This window comes from Schistocerca americana, unplaced genomic scaffold, assembly GCF_021461395.2.
Source record: "Schistocerca americana isolate TAMUIC-IGC-003095 unplaced genomic scaffold, iqSchAmer2.1 HiC_scaffold_23, whole genome shotgun sequence".
In the NCBI taxonomy this organism is placed as follows: Eukaryota; Metazoa; Arthropoda; class Insecta; order Orthoptera; family Acrididae; genus Schistocerca; species Schistocerca americana.
In genome coordinates this window covers 3,212,201-3,219,483 of record NW_025725939.1, presented here as the reverse complement: position 1 = coordinate 3,219,483, position 7,283 = coordinate 3,212,201, and positions in this window count along the sequence as shown.

Here is a 7,283-nt window from a genome sequence, read left to right as displayed (position 1 = left end):
GATATCTTTGGATATTCCATCACTTCGCTCTGCACCTTCCGTAACATTGCTGAAGAAGTCACGTTCCTAGCGTGTTATCTGCGTGGTGTGCCACTCGACCAATGACGTGCTACCCGCTGCCAATTTCTTCACTGCCTCTACACTCCCGTTGAACTCTTAGAGGTCAGTGGTGTTTTCCATATCGAAAACACTCTTCAAAATTCTCCAACAAGCAAATAGCCAACCTTTATTTCATCGACATCTCGAATGCTGTATAACTTTGACTGGCTGCTGCATGTGTTCCCGTAATCGTTCATAAGGTTTCTGTAGCTTTTCGCATTTCCCTGAAACTTTTCCGAGCACACCCCTGGTCTTGGCTCCTCGTTGAAGACATGAAACACTTCCTCCAGCCTCCTCACGTCATTTCTCAGTTCCCAAGTCTTGGTAACTAATCTCAGCGTGCATTGACGGCTGATCACCACCACAAGCTCTCCCCTGCAGACAGAACTCCTCCCTCCAGGTGCTGATCTCGTGGCGCCTCCATTTCGCTCCAAGCGAAGAGATGCAGTGCGGCCGCGACGGGCACCTCCTCCACCCTCACAGCAACTTGAGCACAGGGACTACTATCACCCTGCCACACACCTCAGAAGGACCGCTGTCATTGGTCAGCTTCCTCAAGCAAAGTAAATTAAAATGAATCCTTACATTAACCATTATTACGCACGGAACTCACTCCTTACCGACAATTCATTACAATCCGTCACTCCACTCATAAGACTGTAAGCAATTTTAATAAACGCAAAAAAATAGCTAAACTCAACGCAGATGGTAAGTTCCAGATGTATCCATCCACGTTCTCATGTCCACACCTATGCTTCTGCCTTTTCGCAAACGTGACAGAAGTGCTACCCTTTCGCAAAATGCTGCAGATTTCAATGTTGAGGCATCTACAAGTGTCAGCCTGCCATGAAACATCGCCGATATGGGCTTTCGGAGCTGAATATCGAACCGTGTACTCTTGATAACTGCTTTAGGCCTCGCCTGGGCCCGTCAATACCGACATTGGACTATTGATGGCTGAGAGTCTCGTTTCAAATTGTATCGAGAGGATGGACTTGTATGGGCTTGGAGACAACCTCATAAATTCATGTACCCTGCATGTCAGCAGGGGACTTCTCAAGCTGGTGGAGGCTCTGTAATGGTGTGGGGCACGTGCGTTTGGAGTGGTATGGGACCCCTGATACGTCTAGATACGTCTAGATACGACCAAATGCTAGAATACTGTGGTTAACTGCAAGGCCAATGTGATGCCAATTAAATATAGTGCTGCGTTCCACGTTATTTAGCTACTATCAGTCTGCTAATTAAGTGGACTATTTGCTGAAGTTCTGCAGTGTGTTGGCTCACTAGGGGTGTCTGGAGGAAAGTTGTCTTTGATAATTTGGAACCCATAGACTAAAGAAATTCAATGAGCGGCATTTTTTAGGGGTACGAGCGATGAGCGGATCTTTAGGGGATTCTATTGAGAGTGCCCATACGGTAATGATGGCGCTCTGCTTAGAAATTTTGAAGAAAAGGCAGTACTTAATGTTTCGGAAGGAATACGCCGGAAACCGGGTCACACACGTTTGATAGTTTAGATAAAATGGTTACGGAGATTGGGAATATGCGATTTAATGACGAAAAGTGGGTTGCTTTTCGGGGGAGGAGGTGGGAAGGCTACGTACTACAGCCGTTTCTACTGCCACAACTGAATGCAGGACTAGTCCTGGAGTACGTTTTTTGACTGTGATAAGTTCGGTGATTTCTCTGAGCATTGTGAGCAGTCGCAGCCGAGGAAGTGACGCAGCTGAGACGTTTTGAGGTACTTCAGTGGCAACTCGCCTCCGAATGGCTGACGTAAGGTACACGCCGTTGACAGAGAGCGTCTCCTTGCTGCAGAACTAGCTTGTGCTTTCCTCGATTCCAGCAGTAATGTTTCTCTAATTGAACACGGCCGGTATTGTATGTATCACCACACAGTTAACAGTCCCAAAGCGCAAACCATTTGCAGGAACTAGCATCCCATTTTAGGTGAAGGTGTACCGCAGGCCTAATGGTAAACAGTAAACTCTAAACGGTTAACGGTAAACGCTAAATGCTAAATGGTGAACGCTGAGTGCTTAACAGTAAACGCGATATGGGAAATCCTAAACGATAAACAATAAATGATTAAGGGTAAACGCTAAACGGTATGGAAACATGGAAGTATAATTACTGTTGTCTACGAATGGTTATGATGCACATAAATGTTGTCTAGTTCAATCACTTCTATGAGAACTCAAAGATGATCGTGTATTCAAACATAATACAAGTATAATATTAAAAAATTATTTCAAGGACAAAGTTAAGTATAATTTATACGTAAACATCAAATCTATAAATACCTTATACATGTCCATTGTCCCTTTTGCAAAGTAATAATTTCTTGTCTCACACACAACCGCATCAAAATGGTTTCTTATTTTAATAAATTACTGAGAAATAATCAGAGTGTAGTATTTACATGATTTTTTAAAAATGGTGTCAAATTACATTATTTCCAAAGCACACTTCCTTTTTATATAATAAAAATTTCGTGACTTCCACTTGATAGTCAAAGGTTTTCATAACATACTTGAGAGTCAGAGATATTCATTATTCCCATCATAAAAATGGTGTCATATTGCATTATTTACATACACAGAAATAACATTAAAGGGCTAACAATCTCAAAGTTAAGCTTTATTTACCTGCTCATACACAAATCTGGCTTCATACTAAATTGACTCCAAGGTCAAAGATAAGCATTAAATACATACATAAATGACTGTATTTAAAGTGTGAAATGCTGCGATTTATAGTAATAATTTATGTCCCCCCCCCTCACTAATCTTCTTGCTCACACATACCTCAGTATTTCTAACATTAAGCCCAATGACCCTCCTTCAGTACACATGCGATCAATAATCAGCTCCGGTTAGTTATCCCAGCAGCTGCAATAAATTTTGCATGAAATTATCCTCTGTATGCTCTTGTCATTTAATGTCCACATTAAATCTGATTTCTCACATGGTTTGTGCACATCTGTCTCGTCACTATATGTCACATCACAATTTCTTTTATTGCAAAGAAATATAAATACTAGAGCTCTTAAACTTTTTTTTTCATCGGTTACTTTGTGTCAGTTCAGCTTTTCACCTGTCACTGCCAGACAGAGGGAGCAACCCAGCCCAGACTGAGACACAGCCGAGCTCAGAGACAGACACATTCCCTAATGTTGTATGGGAAAAGTCAATGGAGTGAATATTGGTGCACGTCAAATTAAGTTCCTCGGTGCGTCTATAACTTTTTGATGTTATTACTTGGCGTTGGTACCAAGGAACCAGATCTGGCTCATGCTGTGAGTTACAAGAAAATCTGGGGCAAGGAAGGAGTGCAAAGTTGCAGAGGAAAACTTTTCCACACTGAGCCGAGCTGTAATCAAGAAGTGCAGACTCCACCTAATGGCTCATTCTGCGAGTCTTGCACTACAGGACCACAACCTCTGAGTTCAGCTGCTCCACGGCGTGGTGGCACTGATGGAAATTCCGAAGCCATGGGGAACTGACAATAACTGAGTCAGCACGACCGTGAGAAGTCCACTGACACCTTTAGATACAGAGGACAAACGACTGCATCGTTGGCTGCGATGACGCTATATCCTGCCTAAATACGACTGTTTCCGAGCTCACAGTCTCAGTGTTTGGCCCTCTTGTCTGCCCCTCTGGTTCTGGAGCAATGGCAGTCTCGCTACTTACAGTGCACAATGAGGTGCCGAAAGTCATGGGAAACCTCCTAATATGGCGTAGGACCTCCTTTTTTCCCAGCGTAGAGCAGCAGCACGATGTGTAATCTATTCAGCTAGTCATTGGTAGTCCCCTGCAAAAGAATATAGGCAAGCAGCCTCTGTAGTCGTCCATTATTGCCAAGGTGTTGCCGATGCAGAAGTTTCTCCCGAACTGATCTCTAGATTATATCGCAAAATGTGCCATGGGATTCACATGAGGCGATGTGGGTGGCCCAGTCATTCGCTCCAATTGTGCAGATTGTTCTTGAAACAAGTCACGAACACTTGTTTCTCCGTAACATGTCGCACTGTCATCCATAAAAGTACCATTGTTGTTTGGGAACATGAAGGCTACGAATAACAGCAAATGGTCTCTGAGTAGCCGAACTTAACCATTTGCAGGCAATGATCGGTTCAATTGGACCAGAGGACGCACACAGTCCACTTCATGTAAGTATCGACTACGACGCCATTATGCAGCCAACACCGGCTTGCACAGTGTCTTGTTGACGACTTGCTGTACATTGCTTCGTGATGTCTGCGCACACTCGAACAATATCAACATCTCTTACCGCTGAAATCGGGACTCATCTGACCAGGCCACATTTTTACCGTCGTCTGGGGTCCAACCGATATTTTCACGAGCCCAGGAGGAGCGCTGTGGATGACGTCGTCGTGTTTGAAAAGGAACTCGCGTCGGATGTCTGCTGCCACAGCCCATTAACACCAAATGTCACTGCCCTATTCTAACACATAGCTTCGCCGTGCAGCCCACATTGGTTTCTACGGTTATTTGACGCACTGTCGCTTGTCTGTTACCACCGACAACAATACGCAAACGCAGCTGCCTCGGTCGTTAAGTGGACGCCGTCAGCAACTGCACTGCCGATGGTGAGGGTCAATCCTTCAAATCTGGTATTCTCGGCACACTTTTGACACTGTGGGTCTCGGAATAATGAATTTCCTAACAATTTCCCATGCGTCAAACTCCAACTACCATTCCGTATCCAAAATCTGTTAATTGTAGTCGGGCGGCCATAATCATATCAGAAATCGTCTCACATGATTCACTTGCATAAAAATAACAGCTCCGCCAAGTCACTTCAGTGGAACCCAGGCGTGTGGTTCGGAAGCAAACGGTTGGAAACCATTCTCTCAAATGACACTTTCTTTAAATCGATCACTGAGCAATACAATAAATTCTTTGAAAGGAGGTTGCAAACTCAAGTTAAAACCTAAAATTGTACATTCGTCACACATACATTTTTTCTCAGCTACTTATGGATATGACTTTTCCTCGGAATAAAAACACCACAGGCAGCGTTAGAATATTACTATATAATGATGACAGGAATTAGTGCTAGTCTTTGCACAGGTCTACAGGTTGTTTATGTAACTCAAATGACATGTATCTATGTTATCAGTATTCAGCAACATTAACAGACAACAAGTTCCGCGCGACGGTGTTTTGTAATATGTACCCCGATCTCTGTGTTTTTTCGTTTGTCTACTACAATTATCCTATCATAATTTGAGTGCTGGATGCGATAGACAGTTATAAGCACCTCTTTAGTCTATTGTTCGAACATGTTTCAACTCCATAAGGAATAGTTAGTTGGCCAAGTTTAATTTATCTGCATATAGGATACGTTTAGAGACACGATGTGCATCTTGTCTTATAGGTTATAATCCTGCTAGAATGGGCATCTTAAATCATGAATTATCATTTGACTGGATGTATGATTATTTGCTATTACCTTCGGCAGTTTAGTGTGTACTCCTGCGTAAAACCCTTATTTTCACTGATGTTAACGTCCAGTAGAATAACTTTCTTCCGTTCCCAGGCTGAATGACGAACGTTGAAAGTCTCCTTTTTTTCAAAAGTCACACTGAGACACTGGATGAGTACCATTCACTAATGTCATCAAAAACCAATAGAGGTGTGCTCTTCGTGTTCAGATTACATTTCCGTAATGTCATCTGTCTTGGGCAGCAGGAGTTTACAGAGTAATGTGACGTTCATCTTCAGTTATCGATTCGGCTCTTGAACTCTGACAGTGAAAATCTGGGGACATCCGACAAGAAACTGTTTCGGATCATGACTGAGTATTACGGCAGTTAGTACTCGATTTTTGGAAGGCGAATGCTCACAAACACATTCTAGAGGTCCATCGCTGGTTTCCATGCCTCCATCATTATTTATAGTAGCATAAAGTTCTGTTTTACTTGATCACTAGCTGAGGACGATGATGATAATGACGATGATGATGATGCTAGATCAGGAGGACCGTATATTCTGTAATATTAAATGAGGAAACAAACACCAGTGATCAGTAATATTGTTAATAGTAAAATACATACTAAATAAAAATAAGACATGCATGAGTTATTAAATTGCATATGTGTGTGCGTGTTTCACGATTATATTTTTTGGTTCCACAGCAGCAAGAGCTATGATGACAGGTATGATTAGGGTGTAAAACCCTCATGACAGCTGCGATGACGGTTGTTGTTGTGGTGGTGGTTCTGGTGGTGGTGATGATATCAATGATGGCTCAGCTCCCACACCAAGCTTTCTATAGAGCTTTTCCCAACTTTTATAGCATCCTTCCCTGAATCATCAGATATTCTTTATCTTGTCTACTGGATCATAATCACACAGTAACATTACTGGAAATACCTGTCTCCCATAAACAGCAAGTATGAGGAAAGAGATTAACCTAAGTAAGCTGAGTTATATGTGTCTTTTTTTCGAAGAGTAAGAAAAAAACCAGTGCTGAAAATTGGAAAGGCTTATTGCACTCAGCTGCTTCTCACAACCGCAAGCCTCTACAGAAGCGTAAGAGATATTCCCCATTAAAAAATTTTTCGTGTGAGACACACCAAAATTTACTTGTCTTATAGAGTAAAAAAATCCTGCACGTAATAATCATGACGGCATTTTGCAAGAGATAAGGTTACACGTACCTGTTATGTTGCAGGGTGTCATCTGAAGTGAACTCGCTCATTTGCGTCGCTCCACACACTCAGTAGCACTGACTCCAACGTTTTTTATTTTTTAATTCTTCTTCAGTACTTGGGGGGACTGTTTCCGATACTAATCTTCTCATACATTAAAACCTTTAAGCAATAATCAATGTTTTGTTAAGTTATTCTTCGGTAGATATTATTTGATTATCGCATGAATTAATGCCTACTGTTTTAGAAGCTAGTAAGGATACTAATTGCAAGTCATTCAAATTATTCCAGTGAACAAAACTGATATGTTCTACAAATTTGTCGGAGACTCTTTCAACCGCTAACTTCAAGCGCATTTTCGTCCCCTCTCTTACCGATATGTATATCTCACTCTTGATACACCTACTTTATTTAATGCAGGCTTCACGATCTGAGAGTATTTATAGCTACAATTTGAACGTAATGCTTTGCGAAAGGGACAACTCAGCTTATGGGCGTT